We start from the raw sequence: 22,383 nt of genomic DNA on the forward strand, positions 1-22,383 counted from the left end.
ACCGTTGGAAAAAGCAGGAATTTATAGGATTCCTTGTACTTCTGGGGAGGGGTACGTGGGTATTACAAAAAAAAGATGGTCAAAAAACGACTGAAAGACCACAAGGGCAGCTGCAAAAGAGGGAAGATTGACAGATCAGCTTTGCAGACAGGAGACTACCACATTCGTTTTGACAGGACTCAAGTTCTGACACCACAAGCGGATACCATGAGAAGCTATACAGTGCGGCCCTAGAGATTGTAAAACATCCCAGGGATTCCAAAAAGAGGGAAGAGGGCGTGAAATTGAATGAAATCAGGATGTCGGTGCGGAAGAAGGTGTGTACCTGTCTTCTACCATGGGGTGATAGGAACTGCGGACGACGGCAGCCCACAACGGCCAATTGCCCATCGGTATTCGAAACATGTTACGCAACGTCACTGCGAGGAAGCACGGGGAAGTAGAATTTTGCTACAGTCAGTAGTGAGACAGCGTGTGCATCCCCCTTGAAAATGTCCCCCGCAGATGGGAACGAAATGTGAAGTTTTAATGCGAAATCCATTCGGCCATGGCATAATAGCAGGAACATTTCATTAGTTGTAACACTTCCGGCCGTGAAAGCTAACATTTTACTCTGCTCAAAACTGCACTTCACTATTGTACTTAGTATCAGAACCAAACGGAATCTCTTATTTGTGTCGACTGTTGGTTCCGGTCACGCTGAAGTTCATCTTAGGATTGCTGTGCCACTCAAGGTGCGAAGTCAGGAGATGACCGTCGGGGTCTTGGAAAATACTTCCTCGTCCTCTCTGAGACTCATCTCCTCACTGATCCAGCAGGTTGTAGTAAGTGGATGTTGTGGCGCATCTCTTTATCATAATGTATGGCCTCTTCGTAGGCTTGCATTTCATAAGTTGGCATTTTAGCTGCCAGCGATTTCAACTTATTCCACAGGTCCTCATTCATTATTATATTATATTTTGCAGCATTACCAAATGCGTTCCAGCTCTGGTCTGTAACATCTTGTCCAAGGGTAAATTCGCAGACGATGTGATTGGGATTGTGACTGCTCCATATTTACAAACGTCTATGGTGCCCTGTCGCATTTTTGGTAAGTAGCTGGGATACATAGCTTCCTTGGTCAGGTGGAAGTATGCCATTAGTGTTCTTTCTGTTGTGTTACGAAGGAACCGGTATGTTCTCCTTGCTGTTTTTGCGCTGTTCCAAGTTCCCTTGGTTCTCTATTAATACATGCCTTTACTTCCTTATTCGATGAGCCAATATTGCGCACCTCTCTTTCTTAGTGCTAGGTCTAGAGGTGGCAAGCCTAATATCACCAGCACTGTTAGAAACATCCAGCATCCTACCTCACAGCTTGTGGCATACTGTAGAGAAGCGCTTAAAAGTCTGCATCCAGTTTTACCTGTTTATTCTGCAAGACATGGTATAGTGTAATGTGCAGGGCATTCCATGTTGCGTACAACTTTGAACACTATGGTACAGAGAGGTGGACTACAGAGTGATATAGCAACTGTCACCAAAGGAAAGTTATACAGGAGCAGAAATGATTAGCGAGCAAGTTAACACAACGAACAGGAGACTTACATAACTTTTATTTCTCCAAGCATATAAAGACTCATTACAAACAAGGCAGCAAGAAACAAAGTCCCGTTCTCAATTTCTACAAAGATGATGCTCCCTAATGTAAGCACAAAGAGTGATGACATGTTGGATATTCGGGAATCCAGCCGGATATACGCGTCGTTCTCGCACGATAGTTCAACAGCGTGCCTCGCTGTCTTCTTCAGGTGCGTGAACGACGCGAATATCCGGCTGGATTCCCGAATATCCAAGATGTCAAGGGAAGCATGAAGAATTACACGAACAATGATGTCGCAGCGAAGAGGCCCCAAGTGTTAGTGGGGCCGAGTGGCTGCCACCAGCCATCCTACATCGCGGCGGCACAGGGCGCTTGTGGTACGGAGCCACTGGAACTGTGGGCCAGCAGGGATGCACCATTGGGTCCACCAGATTCCCGGAAATTGCAATCAGCGTCCTACGCAAACTTACAGTTCCACAGATAACTTCACAATGGGATGATATCGATATGTGATACCACCCTCTAGATCAGTATTATCGATTTCCATTTCTACTACAATACGCACATTGAGCGATCGAAAAATGGCAGACCATGCAGATGAGCCAAAACGTTGTGATCACTGATCCATGAGTAATAAAACGGGGATGGTGGCTTACTGGGGTGCATGATGTGGTAGTGGAAGTACACAGGGTGATCAGAAACATTCTGAAGAGCTGTTGAGGGTGGAGTAGGGTGTGTTGTGCTGAGCAACAGTTGTTAACAAAAAATTCTACGTGTTGTGCCGTTTCCCAGTTAATTAACATTAGAGTTAGACAATCACGCCGTTTCGCAAGCAGATTCAAATGCTCCACCATACACTATTACTGTCAGTTGTTCCCATAGCGTAGATGATACCTCATGCCTTTGGTTCAAGTGTGATCCTTACTACCGTCTCATGCCCAAAGTCTGTGTCGCTCTTGGTCGGCTTTAGGAAACCAAACGGAGAGCCCGTTTGACGACACCGTCTCTGGCGAGCCGCTTGAATTTTCGCACACGAAAACCCAGTATTTTCTTGACAGTTGTTTCTGAGCACAAGCTACCCTACACCGCCATTCCAAGCTTTTCAGGCTGCTCGTGACCACTGTGAAAATACGATTGAGAGACAGCGAGGGATCCATTTAGATTATAAAGGCCGAAAATCAGGAAATCCACTATCACAAGCCGCTCCCGAAAAAAGCATAAAGTTACGGCCTGGCGCCTGGGTTGGAGTACACCGCCAACGACGAAGATAGTGGATGTTCGTTTGCTACTGTCGTAACCATCTATTGAAAGCAATTGAAGAAGGCTGAATGAAGAAGGCTGAATGAAGAAGGCTGAATGAAGAAAGCTGAATGCACGAGTAGCCTGAAAGCTTACAGAATGCACAGGTCGAAAGCTTCCTCACTGTGTAAACGAGTATATGTCGTACTCTGTGTCAGATCTGTCCACAGAGAACAATGTTAGGGTAGGCGCAAGTACTTCGGAGCACACTCTTCAGAGCACATTGTAGGAATGTTCAAATTTATTTGAATCCCTAAGGGACCAAACTGCTGAGGTCATCGGTCCCTAGATTTACGCACTGCTTAAATTATGCTAAGAACAACACACACACGCATGCCCGAGGCAGGACTCGAACGTCCGGCGGGAGGGGTCGCGCATTCCGTGACATGGCGTCTCAAACTGCACGGCCACTCCGCTTGCCGACCGAGCGAGGTGGCGCAGTGGTAAGACACTGGACTCGCATTCGGGAGGACGACGGTTCAATCCCGCGTCCGGCCATCCTGATTTACGTTTTCCGTGATTTCCCTCAATCACTCCAGGCAAATGCCGGGATGGTTCCTCTGAAAGGGCACGGCCGACTTCCTTCCCCATCCTTCCCTACTCCGATGAGACCGATGACCACGCTGTCTGGTCTCCTTCCCCAAACCAACCAACCAACAAACTCCGCTTGCCATGTTGCTGAACATGGGATCCTAATGACCTGTACGTGTTCTTATTTCACTAAGTGCTATCATAAATTACGATTGCAGTGGCGACTAATATAGACTTGAATGTGAATCAGTGGGAACTTGTCACCCGGTTCGATGCATCACCTTTCATGTTACATCAAGTCGATGATCTGGCCCAGATCTGGTGAATGTCTGTTCGAAGTATGACTGCAGCACGGACCCAGGTCTGTGTGTGACAGTTTTATGCTTTGGAAAACATTCACATGAGTTTCTATGGGACCCTGTGCTAGTAATCAAGGACATCATGACCGTTGTACAGTACGTACACATCATCGCGAACCATCCACTGGTCTATGTGTTCTCCGGCAGTAACGGCTTCTTCCAGCTGGGTAACTGTTACGAGGCGATTATCGTGCTAAAATTGTTCGAGGAACACGATAGTTAACTTCCGTGCCCCGCACTCACATACCAACGGCCCGTTATTTACCAGAATTGTGTAATACGTGTATAGACATCTAATAAGGCATTCATCCGGAAACAAGACAAAGACATGTCAAATTCATGCCATACCAAACTAGTGTTGTTCGGCTTTCGAAAGGAGGTCCATACAATTGTGGTATGTCTCATCGGTGTAAATATTCCGCAAGCCACAGTACACCGTACAGCAGATGGTACGTGTTACGGCATAAAGTGAAGCGGCGGCACGGCAGTCGGGAACGATAGGGCAGGGACGTCTGTGAGAAGCCGTTCACCAGTCGCACGCTGGCGGACCCCTCTCCAGGATGACAACGCGACAGCAGCGGCCCCTATGTGAAGAGGACGTAATCGCCGCGCCCGATTGGTCGCGGCCCAGTTCTACAGTAGCTTCAAGACTAGTGACTTGTATAGCAGTGACTTAGAATCTTCTGTACTGAAGAAACTTGATTATTTCGTATTTCGCCCTTTGCTTGCGACACATCTGGGCAATCGCAAAGTTAAGTATAGTCTCTTTTCATCTTGTATTAAAACTCTTTGATACGATTTGTTTGAACTGTTTGTCTGGAGAACCGAGTACGTAGGATTCCTAGACTCCTGATATTTTGCTGTTAACTTCGTCCATTGAGTATATGGGAAATTAACAGTCTGTTTCCCTCTCTATGTGCTTAGTTCCTCATATCTTACTCTCATGATTTCTACCCGAAGTATATGATGAAGGTGTCATAATGAGTGCACAGTCTTCACAGAGTGCTGGATCTCTAAATTTACCCATCTGGTTTTTGTGAGAACTTCTTCGCCTTTTTTCTACTGATTCCGATAAAAGTAACAGTATCGTTTCTGTTACATTTTCAAATGCCTCTATCCACAATGGGACTTAACATCTGTGGTCATCAGTCCCCTAGACTTAGAACTACTTACACCTAACTAGTCTAAGGAGATCACACACATCAGTGCCCGAGGCAGGATTCGAACCTGCCACCGTAGCAGCAGCGCGGCTGCGGACTGAAGCGCCTAGAACCGCTCGGTCACAGCGGCCGGCTGTTACACTTTCATATGGGCTAATACGACCGGTTACGGTACTAGCAGTCCATCTCCGAATTGGTTTAGTGTCAGCTGTCTTCCTTACCTGAGAAGGATCCCATGTAATGGATCAACACTCTGGAAATGGTTGCAAGAACACCACGTACGCTATGATGCAGTTCGATTCTATTCGCACTTTTCATAAACCTGAGATCGATTGTAACATGTAGATGTATTCAAATTCGCTTGCTTCCTATGAAAACTGCTTAGTTCGTCATAGCCTAATTTTTGCCTAATTAAGTTTGGTCGTGATGTAACATACCAGACCCTTTCGGCGACTTCATAGTCGATTCTAATCATCCGTCTGTTTCACATTAGTCTTTTAATTTGCTAAAATTCATTAACTACTTACTTGTTTTTTAACTTCTCATACTCGAGAAAAATGTTAAAGCTTTCATGGCCACTTGCTGACAAATTGCCTTTTAGCTTCTGTCTCGGGATCTTCGGCCGACGTTTGTCTAATAATTTCTCCGACGTTTCGCCAGCACGAATGGTTGGCATCGTCAAAGCTTCACTCTCCAATCCGTCAGCAGGAATGGAGGATGAAGCTCTGACAATGCCACCCACTCGTTCTGGCGAAACGTCAGAATAATCATCACAAACGTTGGCCGAAGATCCCGAGACAGAAGCTAACAGGCAGTTTGATCTCATATTTCATCTTTTTCTTAGGTAGTACCCGAGTTTCGGTAACATGTAAGGATGTTCAAAAAGAAACGAGCCGGAGACATAATTACAGACACCAGTACTTGTATGTTAGAAGTACTGACCCTGGCTGTTGAGGCACTTGTACCACTGTAACACAAGGCGGTTAATGCCTGTCTCATAAAATTCCCAGGGCCGCGATGTTTACCAGTTCCGCAGGTACAGCTGGACGACGCCGTCCACACGTGTTCAAGAAAGGTTATGCTGACGTTCTTCTTTGACCAAGATGGCCCCTTCTGATTCACTTCCTGCAGCACGTGACAACAGTGAATGCCCAGCGTTACTCGCAAACCTTGACCACCCTTCGCCAAGCGATCAAATCAAAACTACCAGGCAATCTCACCTGTGGGGTGATTCTGCTCCACGACAGTGCAAAGCCTCATACGGCCAACACAGTCGCGGAACTCCTGCAGAAATTCAAATCGGAGGTTCTCAGCCACCCTCCATACAGTCCGGACCTCTCTCCCTGTGATTATTTTTGATCCCCTTAAAAAGGCCCTGAGGGGAAAACGATACACCTCGGACGACGACGTACAGCTGTGCGATCGGAATTGGTTAACATCGCAGCCACGGGAATTTTATGAGACATCCATTCACTGCCTTGTGTCACAATGGAACAAGTGTCTCAAAAGCCAGGGTTAATACTTCTAACATAAAGGTATTGGCCTCTGTAATTAAGCCTCCGGCTCGTTTCTTTTTGAACTCCCCTTACATATTGAAATTAAGAACCATATCTTATGGATAGTGAGATAACAGGCTTGTGGGGTACGGCTTCCATCAACTAATACTCCAGAGGGCACTGCTCATCTTATTTTTGACGTTTAGCTGTTGGTGTATTTCGATCGAAGCGGGAATTCAGAGTACCTCATATCTGACAACTAGTTTGGCTTACAAGACAATCATTTAGTTACTGTTAATTACTTAGAACATTAAGAAAGACATATCAATTAATTAATTATTTGTCAGAAGAAATGTAAGTAAAAAATTTGAAATCCTCTGATCAAAAGGAATCTTTTGATGTACAACATGATAACTGGGACACAGATTGTATCAAAACCACACAAAGCCCAATTCCTCTACAAACTGTCACATCATCATCCCAGCCAAGAAAAAGGGATGATTAATACGCTTGCATCGGGCGCAACACCGTCATATCAGTTGCAGCACCTAGGCAGTAAGATGCAACATCTCACAGGCTTTCTGAGGAGCAATGGGTACTCATCAGTTGCATAAGACGTGTCACGAAATCTAACACTCGGCGGAGTGACACGTCGGAAGAAGAAATGTCGGGTAAATCCATAGGGTACGGGGCAGAATCGACCGTATACTGCACAACCACGGAATAAAGACCATTTACAAACTCAGCATAGGACCAAAGAGAATCAGAAACGAGGGAAGAATAAAAAGGTACCCACTGCAATTTCAGGAACATACCTCACACAGTGTACACGTTGAAAATTTTGAGTTGGAATGACTGCACGATCCATCAACAACCGAATCAACTACCACAAACAGTAGTGGCGGTTGAGACACGTTGAGAAATCGGCCGTGACGGAGCATGCACTGTATGAGACCGACCACATAAGAAAATTCGCCCATAAGAAAGTTCTTTCTGTGCATAAGAACCAATATACACTCCTGTTTAGGGAAGTCATAGAAATCTATGACCATAGCTTCAACACGAAAGAGGAAACCCTCATATTGATAGGATCCTGGATTCCTCCCCGGCAGTAAACGACAGTTGCAGGATGCTAGGACGGAACCATAGCAGTAATAACCAGGGAAAACACCTCATCAGGTGGGTGAAAGATACATACGAGGGTTGGGACTTTAATAGTGGCAACTATTTATTTAGAGCTCGTTCAAAATAGATACTTGTTTCAAAGTTTTTCTAACCTTCAAAGTAGTCACCAGCATTGTGTATAACTCGTTGCCAGCGATGTAGAAGTCGTAAGATACTCTTAGCAGTGCCAGTTGTGTTGACAGTTCGAGCGGCGCGCTCTATTGCACGACGGATTTGTAGCAGTTCTGAAGCGAATGCCGTTAAGTGTTTCCTTCAGTTTAGAAATCGAGTTGAAGTTACGAGGGCTTAAGTCAGGGAGTGCAGTAGGTGGTATAGCACTTAGCAGCCCCATTAGTCAAACAAATAAGTAACAGCTGGCACTGTACGTGCTTCAGCATTGTCCTGCAGGTCTGGCAGAAACTGTCATCACTTCGGTCTCTACGCTGTTCATTTTTGGAACGCAACCTACGACCACGAAGCTTACACAATGTAAGTCACTCGAGCTGACGAACCGTCAGAAAAATCGCGAACAGACATTAGCCGAAGACCTGAGACAGAACCCAACAGGTACTATGTCAAAAAGTGATCACGAAACCATAAAAACAATTGTAAGTAACTACTTTAATTACATTCTGCTGTTGCAAATCATTTCCAGTAAATACTGTCCTTTTGCGTGGATTTATATTACAGATGAAAAACGTAAGTTGTTGGCTGCTGTCTGGAAGACTTCTGTCCTTACAGTACGACGTGTAACAATCTGGTTTGTACGTGGAATGTATGATGAAATATATTTTAACCAGTTGTTTTATAACTGAAAGAATAACATGATATTTTGGTTTGAAGTTGTATTCTGAGCTTAATGTTTCAAGACAGAACTCATTCAATTATTCTTTCAAGTTCAGAATCAGTGAACACTGACACGAGAAAACATTGCATATTGCATATTGCAAATTGCATATTGATTTAAGATTGGAAAACTACTTATTGATTCACGACTGTACAGTTAGCTGTACAGAATTCATTTCTATTCCACATATATTAAGTATGCAGGTGTCTCTGTGGCTATTCCAATACATATTAGTGGTCATACTGCTTTTCCGATTTGGGTTACTGTGGCATACAGTTACAAATGTTGTAGCATGCTATAAGCTTTATTTTTATTTTTTTATTTTTTTTGAATCGTCAGTCTTCTGACTGGTTTGATGAGGTCTGCCACGAATTCCACTCCTGTGCCAACCTCTTCATCTCGGAGTAGCACTTGCAACATGCGTCCTGAATTATTTGCTGAATATATTCCAATCTCTGTCTTCTTCTACAATTTTTGCCCTCTTCATTTCCCTCTAGTACCATGGAAGTCATTCCCTGATGTTTAAACAGAAGTCCTATCATCCTGTGCCGTCTTCTATACAGTGTTTTCTAAATATTCCTTTCCTCTCCGATTCTCCGTAGAACCTCCTGAATTCTTACCTTATCAGTCCACCTAAATTTCAACATTAGTCTGTAGCACCGCATCTCAAATGCTTCGATTCTTTTCTGTTCCCGTTTTCCCACTGTCCATGTTTCACTACCATGCAATGCTGTACTCCAAACGTACATACTTAGAAATTTCGTCCTCAAATTAAGGCCTATGTTTGACACTAGTAGACCTCTCTCGGAGAGGAATGCCCTTTTGGCCAGTGCTAGTCGGCTTTTGATGTCCTCCTCGCTCCTTCTGTCATTGGTTATATTGTTGCCTAGGTAGTAGAATTACGTAAGTATATCTACTTCGTGACTATCAATCCTGGTGTTAAGTTTCTCGCTGTTCTCATTTCTGCTGCTTCTCATTATTTTCGTCTTTCTTCGATTTACTCTCAGTCCATATTGTGTACTCATTAGACTGTTCATTTCAACCAGCAGATCATTTAATTCTTCTTCACTTTCACTCAGGATAGCAATGTCATCAGCGAATCGTACCATCGATATCCTTTCACCTTAAATATTAACTCCACTCCTGAATCTTTCATCTATTTCCATCACAGCGTCTTCGATGCCCAGATTAAACAGTAGGGTCGAAAGACTACATCCCTGTATTCCCCTTTTTAATCCGAGCACTTTGTTCTTAGTCGTCCACTCCTATTATTCCCTCTTGACTCTTATACATATTGCTTGCTACCCTATCTCCCCATAGCTTACCCCTATTTTTCTCAGAATTTCCAATATCTTGCACCATTTTACATTACCGAACTCTTTTTTCAGGTCGACGAATCGTATGAGTGTGTCTTGATTTTTCTTTAGCCTTGCTTCCACTATCAACTGCAATGTTGTTGTTGCCTCTCTGATGCCTGTACCTTTCCGAAAGCCCTGTCTATTATTCTTGTCAGCAACTTGGATGCATAAGATGTTAACCTGATTGAGCCATAATTCTCGCACTTTTCAGCTCTTGCCGTCTTCGGATTTGTGGCGATTAAATTTTTCCAAAAGTCAAATGATGTATCGTCAGACTCATACTTTCTACACACCAACGTGATAGTGCTTTTTTGCCACTTTCCCCAATGATTTTAGAAACTGTGATGAAAAATTATCTATCTTATTTGATTGTGATGAAAAGTTATCTATCTTATTTCATCTTGTCCTAAAAAGCTCTCTAAAATTCTGATTCCAATTCTGGATCACCTGTCTCTTCTAAATCGACTCCTGTTTCTTCTTCTATCATATCAGACAAATATTCCCCCTCATAGAGGCATTCAAAGTACTCTTTCCACCTATCTGCTCTCTCCTCTGCATTTTTACACTGGAATTCCCATTGCTCTCTTAACGTTTTAATTTCAAAGAAGCTATTTTCACTTTCATATATTTTGAGTTATTCTGATAATCATTTCTTCTTCGATTTCTTCACATTTTCCTTCAGCTATGTCAGCTTAGCTTCCCTGCACTTCGTATTTATTTCATTGATCAGGAAATGGTTCAAATGGCTCTGAGCACTATGGGAGTTAGCATCTGAGGCCATCAGTCCCCTAGGACTTACAAATACTTAAACCTAACTAACCAAGGACATCACACACATCCATGCCCGAGGCAGGATTCGAACCTGCGACCGTAGCAGTCGCGCGGTTCCGGACTGAAGCGCGAACAACCTTTCGGCCACCGCAGCCGGCTCATGCTCTGTAGCTTGTGTTTTTGTATCCCTAAATTTCTCAGAAAATTTGGAAGCTTCCAGTTCTTTCAATTACAATCAAGACTTTCATAAAATATCAACGGTAATGTTACTCAGAACACTGGGAAGAGATGCGGTCTAAATAACAATAAATTTATTCATTCTTAACATCACATGGCAATGGATGAGTAAAGAGACGCCAAACAAAAATTTTTATTTGACAAACGCTTTCAATAATATGCGGTTTATTGTCAACAAAGGGATCAGCTGGGGATCAACACACCACACTAACCAGAACTAATCGCTTTATCTGACTTCACAAATGTGAATCCGTGGTATGGCAATTCACGAAAAATATGGTTTCAAAGAACAGGGCTCCGAGAAGTGTATATGGAGCGCTACGCCGTAGCCCTTCTGCAGGTCAGGGCGGCACAGAACGACGCTCTCACCAACTGCAGTCATGGACAGAGCTAATCTGCTATTAACGGCGCGAGCGCGCGGAAATATGCAAATACTCGGTATCGCGTTCAGCTGATTCGGAATGCAGGTACTTGCCTATAAACCCCTGAAACCCCGGTGGATCCCGGTGTGCAGGTGGACCCGTTTGCTGGTCTGCCAAACCCATTTGACTCTGTGACATCACTATGAGTGATGGAATATGTCAAACGTTTAGGCGGGTGACTCAAAACAAATAAGTACACCCACGCATCACTCGTTGTGTGTGTGATGCAAGAAGCAGTACCTCTGACGGTGAGATGGTGACTGGCACAGGATCTAAGTGGCACACTACCAAAGGACACAAGTCTCATCTTCTAGGTAAAGACCTGCCGTTTTTGCTAGAAAAGTGCCAGTACAAGAGTGTCCTTTCCTTTCTCTCATCTTTCCTTGCCAGCTAGGTAGCATTGAACATTTACATGCTTAGACTACTCCCACTTTAGCACAAGCCAATCACGAGCTGGAGCGCGGCATTTAGGGCTGAGATGCTGTCCCCTGCTCTGCATACACAGATTTGGCCAACCAGCGAGTTTAAAATTTAATTGGGGGAAAGGTAAAGAGATTCAGCTTCGCGGCCTCCTTCCCACGCGTTTACGCCGTGTCTTTGCTAAAAGCAAGCCTTGGATGGAACCATAGTCCTCCATAAAATGATCGTTCTCTCCCCAATTGCGTACATTTCGAACTTCCCAAAGAACGGCCGTAAACTCGCTAAAAGCCTTGCGCCTTCACAAATATATTTTGTAGCAGAGTCTGGATGCCTGAGTGCCACTGACCTGTCCCTCGAAAATTCGCAGTAACTCGCAGCTGTCTCATGGGATTCCTACCTAACAAGGGCGCATCCTGTGCTTTGTTGCTGGTTATCAGTTCATACAAAGCTCTGCTCATAGCTGCAGTGACTCCGCGGCGCTAGTCAGCCTTCCTGGACGCAGCCGCCAACCAAATGGCGCCACCCTATTTGTCTCGCAATGAGACCAAGGGACGTGATGTCTGCAAAAATTTCCACCGAGGTTCTGCCGAAAAACCACTCCTCTCGGTCCACAGCCGCCGTACGCTTTTACTGCAGTCAATTAACTCGGCAGCCTCTTCTTTTGAACGCAGGTAGAGCTTACTGCTAGGCCTTCACTTGAGCACACAAGCAAGAGCGTTAATTACTGCCAACCATTTCGTCATATGAAGGAAGTCAGATCGTATCAAGTAATAAAAGTCGTCTTCCATAAGAACATTAAGCAACGTGACACGGTATCAAAAGCGAGAGTGCCCTGCAATCTCTCACAGCCTCCCCATTCCTGTCAAATTTATTCTTGGGGAGTGTCGCACTTTAAAATGGTCAGTGTGGCACAGGACAGAATAAATTGTGACCGTTTAATTGGATCATTATCAAAGAAATAATTATGAATCTATCTTTGTTCACCATAAACCCCAGTAGAATGTTATACCCTGTCTTCACCACATTCAGTCATTGGCAATACGTACACTCTCTGGTGCATGCCCACAAAATTAAAGTGAGGAATGAAAATGTGATGGGCGTACCATCTGGTCATATTCTTGTAGACCCAGACTTTGATAAGAATTACTAAATGGTTACAACAGGGTCATGCAGATATTTATCTACTCATTCATTCTGAAATTGGGGCCAGAGAAGATTATTTCCATAACCAGAATGTACAAAAATATTCTTGTCTTGAGGATTATCTGCCCCATGGAAAATTACTACACCTGCTCAATTATACACATGGCTGCATTCATTCCTTGACAGAACATCGATCAAAAACGTTCTCACATTCACCCAATATAAAGAATCATAGTAGTATCATGTTATACGCCATCTGTCCATCTTATTTTTTTAACATATGTCAGTCTGTTCCTTTAGTACAAAGACATGTCAACAAAACAAAACAACATATAAGTGACATAAAGCAAGTCAATCTTTACCCGAAATGAGAAATAAGACATGCGTAAAACTTGGTGAGAAAACACAAAAAATACATGTGATCTTGCAAAAATGAAAAAAGCAAGGCACATATAAAACAAATTAATGAAAATAACAAATATCTCCTACAGCTCCCTTCTCAGAGGTCTTTAGGGAGTCTAATTTTTGAATTGACAATTGTCACACGAATAAACGCAGCACTACACTTGTCATGTAACAGGTTAGGTGTGGCAGGTATGCACGATGAGTTTGCCAAATTGGTTACCCCTTTTTCTCGGCATGTACAGTACAGGCAGCAGCCTCAGTGTTGCAAAACACCTTCCTTGTATGTGGGCAGCAATCACTGGCATCTCCATTACTGACTGTCTTCGATGGCATGGTAGTCGGCAATGAATTGCTGTTGTTGAAGACCTTCATGGGATGTCCTGGGCAGCATATGGTACACAGATTTGAGGTTAATCACCTCCTGCCATCGCCGTCAGCATCGCCCGTGTCTCCAGAACTGTAAGTACCTCCATCCAGCAATCCGCAGCTCGCCCAAATGGGGCGCCCTCACTCTTCCATTCAGCAGTAGGTCCTTCGGGACCTTGGAACCCGGAAGCAGAGGTGAAAGTGGTCGCCTGCCACCAGGGCACCAGTCCTTTGTTGACAGCTCATGGCGCGCAGAGGTTTGTCCGCATCTGCCTCCATTCATGTACCTGAATGACTGTCTAGTCGACCAGCTGCCCTACAGTCGCTATGTGGGTCAGTGCCGTTTTTATAGAGCTGCGCCCCGTGCGTCTCCCAGGGCTGGCAGACAACGTCAACTGCCACTCCAGTCGTTGGCGCCCCATCTGCGCAGTTGCTATGGCTGTCACAGTGTCAATGTCCTCTACAACTGACTGATACGTCGTCACCATCCACTCAGCTCCCACAGTCTGCACAATGATTTTATGTGGGCTTAGTGCTGTGTTTTTACAAATATGTTTACAGAATAAAATTCAGAGAGAATTACAACGAAATTGTAAAGGATTACTTTACATGATAACTCAAAGAAAAAGAAAAATAATAAAATGTTTTACAGAGCTCTTTCGACAATAGTAAAATCTCATACCACTGTACGATTATTCTTTGATGGCGTTATTGCAATAATTTCAAATATTTAACTTTCTGTGTCTAAATCTTTATAATCATAATTAGTGGTGAGGTGTTGTAATATATGATAATGTAGTGTTAATTTCCCACAACCTTTTATGCAACTGAATGTACTAAGCTGGTTTGGACTACACATTCTCTTCAGTCTCTCTCACACCATCTAAGTCTACTACTTATTCATGAAATGCAAGTACAATAAAAGATATACGAACTACTGAAGACTCTTGAGATTACTTCCCCATTTCTTAGTCGTTATGATGACACTAACACTGGTGTATGGCGTGAATATCCATGAGTGCTGACGTCACCAGTCTGTTCTATGTGCTATGTGGGCAAAACAATTCGGCTGCGAAATTCTCTTTTTGCTGAAACTGACGCAAGAATTTCTGAGACTGGTGTACAAATTTTCCACTCCTGTTACTGAAACATGAAACAAAGAGAGAAAAGAAAACACAAGGTATTATCGACATTTGACTCCAAAGCTACATTTCGTCCGTTCTTCTCTTTCTCACAAATTGATACTGTGCCTCGCTCACTCTGCAAGAACATAACTAAGTGACTTTCACATACTGTGCTCACGCCACATATTACAATCCTGGAAATGGAAAAAAGAACACATTGACACCGGTGTGTCAGACCCACCATACTTGCTCCGGACACTGCGAGAGGGCTGTACAAGCAATGATCACACGCACGGCACAGCGGACACACCAGGAACCGCGGTGTTGGCCGTCGAATGGCGCTAGCTGCGCAGCATTTGTGCGCCGCCGCCGTCAGTGTCAGCCAGTTTGCCGTGGCATACGGAGCTCCATCGCAGTCTTTAACACTGGTAGCATGCCGCGACAGCGTGGACGTGAACCGTATGTGCAGTTGACGGACTTTGAGCGAGGGCGTATAGTGGGCATGCGGGAGGCCGGGTGGACGTACCGCCGAATTGCTCAACACGTGGGGCGTGAGGTCTCCACAGTACATCGATGTTGTCGCCAGTGGTCGGCGGAAGGTGCACGTGCCCGTCGACCTGGGACCGGACCGCAGCGACGCACGGATGCACGCCAAGACCGTAGGATCCTACGCAGTGCCGTAGGGGACCGCACCGCCACTTCCCAGCAAATTAGGGACACTGTTGCTTCTGGGGTATCGGCGAGGACCATTCGCAACCGTCTCCATGAAGCTGGGCTACGGTCCCGCACACCGTTAGGCCGTCTTCCGCTCACGCCCCAACATCGTGCAGCCCGCCTCCAGTGGTGTCGCGACAGGCGTGAATGGAGGGACGAATGGAGACGTGTCGTCTTCAGCGATGAGAGTCGCTTCTGCCTTGGTGCCAATGATGGTCGTATGCGTGTTTGGCGCCGTGCAGGTGAGCGCCACAATCAGGACTGCATACGACCGAGGCACACAGGGCCAATACCCGGCATCATGGTGTGGGGAGCGATCTCCTACACTGGCCGTACACCACTGGTGATCGTCGAGGGGACACTGAATAGTGCACGGTACATCCAAACCGTCATCGAACCCATCGTTCTACCATTCCTAGACCGGCAAGGGAACTTGCTGTTCCAACAGGACAATGCACGTCCGCATGTATCCCGTGCCACCCAACGTGCTCTAGAAGGTGTAAGTCAACTACCCTGGCCAGCAAGATCTCCGGATCTGTCCCCCATTGAGCATGTTTGGGACTGGATGAAGCGTCGTCTCACGCGGTCTGCACGTCCAGCACGAACGCTGGTCCAACTGAGGCGCCAGGTGGAAATGGCATGGCAAGCCGTTCCACAGGACTACATCCAGCATCTCTACGATCGTCTCCATGGGAGAATAGCAGCCTGCATTGCTGCGAAAGGTGGATATACACTGTACTAGTGCCGACATTGTGCATGCTCTGTTGCCTGTGTCTATGTGCCTGTGGTTCTGTCAGTGTGATCATGTGATGTATCTGACCCCAGGAATGTGTCAATAAAGTTTCCCCTTCCTGGGACAATGAATTCACGGTGTTCTTATTTCAATTTCCAGGAGTGTATAAACCACCGCCCAAGATCTACCACTCAGGCACTCGCGAACCACTTGTGAAAGCCCCCACGAATATCATAGCACAATAGTGCGGAAAAACCAAATGTGAAAATTATAAGCGAATAACCACAGTGAACCACAATCAAATATGACGCGATAGCTCATCTGTATAACGACATTCGAATAAAATATCCCAATCGCGAGATATATCGCACCAAAGGCGACATCCATAGACGAAAAACACACCACAGATACATCGCGCTACTGGCGATGACAATAATCATCCGACAGCGAAGACACCCTGCTCTGGGCAATGGTCACAAACCACGGCGGAACCGACAAGAAAGTCAACAATTGTCTCGTGTGGACAAAACGTGACTGTCCTGTAAAATACTTCCATGGGTTTCGCAAACAAATCTCAACAGCGCCCTTCTCATACACTATGTTACGAATTTTATACCGGCTCGGACAAGGGCGTTTACTGCAATGCACATACAATAAACAGAAGAAATCTGATTGTAGCTGAACTCCAAGATGTTACGAGAAGAATTCCGTCCCCAATACTCGTGCACTTGTTTTGGACTCCAAAACATAAATTCTATCGTTGTTTTAGCACCTGATTCTGTTATTCCATGCAAACTGCGATACTGCTATGACAACATATTAACTCATACAAAATTGGATTCAAATAAACAGAGAAATTCTAACAGTGCCCAACTTTTACGACTAGCAGTAATGGGGGAAGTTGCTATCATAATTAACATGGTGAATCACAAACGAATTCTAAGGAAATGATTGTTGTCTTTGACACTATTATGATCAAACAAAACTGGTGCTACTATGCTTATTTTAGGCTCTCACCAACCATTTAACTGTCTGTGGCTTGTTCAGAATAGGAAACTTCCAGCAACATTTCTTCAAGATTGTCGTATCTAATAACATTGATGGAGCTAAATCCGAGTTCAGTTGCAGATTCGTTTTGTGCCTCTTCTGCATATCCAACTAATCATTGACGTTGGTTGTCATTTCCTCGCGCCCTTCCTCCTGGGCTCAGTCTCCGAATCTCAGTTTCCTTGGCCTCGCCTCTATTTCCGTTTCCTCCGTTGTTCATTCGCGCACTTCTTCCATTGTCATTGAAACCTGATCCATGGTTTCGCCATCCGTTGTTTTTAGTCCGTAGTCTTCAATCCTCCTTCCATTCCAGCCCCTGTTGCGTAGTCATAAGTATTTCGGTTCCCATTCCAGTCCCTCCGTTGTTCCACTTCATTACTCTCGAAATTTCCCGACCGTGAATGGTTCCCGTAAGTCGTTCCATTTCGTACATTTCCATTCCTATTATTATAATTGTTAGTTGTGGACGCGACACAGCGTCTGAGACGTTTCTGTCAAAGTTTCTTCTGTGTTCTTTGATATTTTCTGCTCGGAATGCTTACTCTAATTCGTAAAAAGAGTGTTACGAGATTTTGCATTTGACTTGATTAGCCGGCCGGAGTGGACGAGCGGTTCTAGGCCCTACAGTCTGGATCCGCGGAACCGCCAACGATCGCAGGTTCGAATCCTGCCTCGGGCATGGACGTGTGTGATGTCCTTAGGTTAGTTAGGTTTAAGTAGTTCTAAGTTCTAGAGGACTGATGACCTGAGAAGTTAAGTCCCATAGTGCTCAGAGCCATTTGAACCATTTGTTACAGAAAGTACTGACTTCCACATTACACCTGTCAGCTAATACTTGCTGATATGCTGACGGAAGTTTCGTGCAACTGCGACATATGATTTCACCGGGAGAACCTGGTACATCAAGATACTGGTGCATGTCAATCATTGTATCAAGGAACTTGACTGGGCTTTTGTAGCCTGAACTTTCGAAGTCTTTGCCAACAATCATCTCGTACTTCATGCGCTCTTGCGTCTCCTTGTAGCAGTAGATATTTAGTAAGTTGTCCTTGAACTCCTGGTAACTCCTACACGTCGCTGATATTCCGCGCATTTTCTCCGCAACTGACCCCTGCAAGTGTCCGCAAATAAAGTCCACCTTGTATTTTAATGGCCAATTTGGTGGTAAAGAAATGTCAAATTGTGATATCCAAGTCCATGTGTGAGTAAAATTACCCTCATCTCGGAAAATTTCGAATTTTCGGAGTTGTAGGAAGTGTTGAAAATGAAATGGAATTTCTTCGACAACTTCCGTCCTTCGGAAAATATCTGACCTTTGGTTCTCCTCGTTCGAAGTCCCCTCATTTGTGCTCCCTCCTCGGCTTCGACAAAATGCAACGTTTATATCACCATGTCCTCGGCTCGCTGATAACAGTATGCAGTTACGCGAGCCTTCCGAATGTGTATCTGGTTGTGTTGCGTTCGCGCTTGACCATGTTTCCTTAGCGCCTCATCCAATTTCTTCTCCATACGCGTATTCATAGCTTCCTGTTGGGATATGAACGAAAGAAGAGTCCGGACCTCTTCAGTCTCGCTCACTGTAGTTGCAGTTGTCACGTCCGCACCAGTCCCTATTTACGCAGCTCTGAATCTAATTTGTCCATGGCCGCTGTCGCATGAAGATCAGTGGCTTCATGTATTTTCTTGTCGATGTGCTGCTCCGCATCATTTTGCCGCTTTTCCATGCTTTCGACCTTCTTGTTCAAAGTGATCAAGGCCTCTCGTCCTATCAATTGTGTGCGTTTAGTTGTTTTCAATGCTTCAGCTGCTACTCGCCTTGCGGAAGTTGCTACTGCCCTGGCGCACTCTGCCGTCTACTTAGCATCATGTGCAATGTTCAAACCTTTGATTACTTTTGTGTTTACCTTATGTAGGCTTTCCTGGAGTTGATTTATCCATGACTTGTGTTCCTATAGCATCTGATCTACGTGAGCTTAGATATTTTTGATGTCCGTCCTTTACTCGTCATCATCTCGTACTAACTCATTAATTTTCTCCTCCATTCCTTTTAGTCCAGCCTCCATTCTCTTTAGTCCATCAATTTTCTTCACAAATCCCATTATAAATGCCACCAGATTGAAGTCCTCTTCCTTCCCATCGGTATCGTGATCGACCGAACTCATACTTGATTCCTGCAGGGTTGTTTCGACATCAATGCGTTCTGATACCTCCCTGTCTTCTCTGTCTTGATTTCTAATTATCACCTTTGCTTCGATATGTTGTGGTACACTCACATCTTCTATCACAAGCAATCTGATGCTGCCCATACCCTCAAGATAAACCATACCGCTTTCGTCTCCATGATTTCCTGCCTCCACGACATCGTTGTTGCTAACACCGTTCAACAGCAACATCTCCCTACGTTCAAACTGTGCCTCCACCGTGTCACTGCGCCCTTCCTCCATGACGTACGCTTTATTTTCCCGCTCCCAGTCCACTTGTCTCCGTGCCCTACCTCTCGTTAACATTTCTCTTTCAGCAACAAACTTTAATTATCCATGCAACAAGTGGACGACCGTATTACCTAACTCACAAGATATATTTAGTACAGTACAATGACATCACAAAAATTAGAAAGCAGTATGCAGTCCGACACTGTGACAATAGTACGCTAGATGCAGAACCAAAAGCAACCAAATAAAAAACAAATACAATAGCAAACACCACAAAAACAATACAAAAACACCGTTGGCAACGAAGGGGGAAAGCTGTCAACATGTGGCACAGAAGTCACTGACACAAATACACTGTAAATAAAACTAATAAATACACAAACAACACAATCAGAGAAATAAGTATCTACAACATACTGCTGAACCACATTTTTCTTTTTCATTTCACATCATGTGGACCTGTTTGGCAAGGACGCTAAATAATAGCATCACAGAGGTGCCAAGGACTTAGATTATGGCAGCAGTTCGCCAATTGCAAGCTCCCGACTCTATAAATTGCAACCAAGACTTTAATAAAATATCAAAGGTAATGTTAATCAGAACACTGTTAGGAGTTCTGGTCTACATAACAATAGATTTATTCATTCTTAACATCACATGACAAAATATGGATAAAAAAACACCGCACAAACACTTTTATTTGACAAATGCTTCCAGTAATATGCGGTCTATGCTCAACGAAGTGATCAACTGGGGATCAACACACCACACTAACCAGAACTAATCGCTTTATCTGACTTCGTAAATGTTAATCCGTGGTATGGCCCAAAAATTATGCTACTATCAAGGATATATACTCTACTATTCCATACAGAAAAACGTGGTTTCAAAGGAAACGGTGCCAAGAAACATATATTGGAGCCCTACGCCTTACCCGCGAACACTTTATCCTTCTGCTGGTCAGGGCGGCACAGCATGACGCGCTCTTCGACTGGAGTCACGGACAGTGACAAAAGTTATAAACGGTGTGCACAGGCGCGGAAATAGGAAAATACGCAGTCTCGCGTTCGGCTGATTCGGAACACAGGTACTTCCCTATCAGCCCCTGAAACCCTGGGGGATTCCAGTGTGCAGGTGAACCAGTTTGCTGGTCTGCCAAACCAATTTGACTCCATGCCACGACTATGTATGATGGAATATGTCAAACGTTTGGACACTCGATTCAAAACAAATAAGTACACCCACGCATCACTCGTTGTGTGCGTGATGCAAGAAGCAGTACCTCTGACGGTTCTGATGGTGACTGGCATAGGCTCTAAGTGGCTCACTAGCAAAGGACACAAGTCTCACCGTTTAGATAAACACCTGCCATTCTTTACTAGCAAAGCGCCAGTACAAGAGTGTTCTTCTCTTTCTCTCATCTTTCCTCACCAGCTAGGTAGTATAGCACATTTACATGCATAGATTACTCCCACTTTAATACAAGCCAATCATGAGCTGGAGCACGGCATTCGAAGCTGGGAGACCACCCCCTGCTCTGCACACAGATTTGACAAACCAGCGACTTCTAAAATTAATTGGGAGAAAAGTAAAAAAGATTCAGCTTCGCGGCGTCTTTCCCGCGCGTTTACGCCATGTCTTTGCTAAAATCATTACTTGGATGGAACCACAGCCCTCCCTGTTGCGTCCATTTCGAACTTTCCAAAGAACAGCCATAAACTCGCTAAAAGCCTTGTTACTTCACAAATATGTTTTGCAGCAGAGTCTGGACGCCTGGGTGCCACTGCCGTGTCCCACAGAAATTTGCAGAACCTCACAGTCGTCTCACCGCCTTCCTGCCTAACCAGGGCATATCTTCTGCTTTTTTTCCAGTCATCAGTTCGTACAAACCTCTGCTCATAGCTGCAGCGACTCCTCAGCGCTAGTCAGCCTACCTGGATTCAGCCACCAACTGACTGGCACCACCCAATGTGCCTGCACAACAAGACTAAGGGTCGTGGCTGTCTGCAAAAGTTTCCCCCGAGGTTCCGCGGATAAAACGCTCCCCTTGGCCCTCAGCTGCTGTACGCTTTTACTGCAGTCAGTTAACTCGGCACCCCCTTCCTTTGAATGCAGGTAGAGCTGTGCCTTCACTAGAGCACACAAACAAGAGTATTAACTACTGCCAACCATTTCATCATATGTATGAAGTCAGATCGTATGAAGTAGTAAAGGTCATCTTCCCTAAGAACACTGAGCAGCATGACACTGTATCAAAAGTGAGAGTGCCCTGGAATCTACCAATTTTTGTATTTCCTTCTTTCATTGATGAACTGAAGTATTTCTTTACTCATGGCTTCTTCGCAATTACCTTCTTTGCGCCTATGCTATTCTTCCCAACTTCTGTGATTGCCCTTTTTACAGATGTCCATTCTTCTTCAACCTTACTGCTACTATGCTATTCCATATTGCCATGTCCATAACCTTAGAGAACTGCAAGTGTATCTCGTCATTCTTTAGGAATTCCGTAATCTCTTCTTTGTGTGTAGTTTCATGATTGAAGTATTTACTTAATTGCTCATGGTATTAGATCAGATTATTACACAACGAAAACATAAGATCCGGACGATTCTGCTGTGAAAATAATATGGGTTTTTCTGATTGCTTCTATAATTATATCAGTTGTCTGTTAACATTATCGAGTCAGTGTACACAAAACTTATGTTTTGTGTATCGTGCCATGATATTCAGATTGCCTTAGACATACAGTTCTTTTATTGCACTGATTCTCGGTTTT

Source organism: Schistocerca nitens, chromosome 8, assembly GCF_023898315.1.
Source record: "Schistocerca nitens isolate TAMUIC-IGC-003100 chromosome 8, iqSchNite1.1, whole genome shotgun sequence".
NCBI lineage: Eukaryota > Metazoa > Arthropoda > Insecta > Orthoptera > Acrididae > Schistocerca > Schistocerca nitens.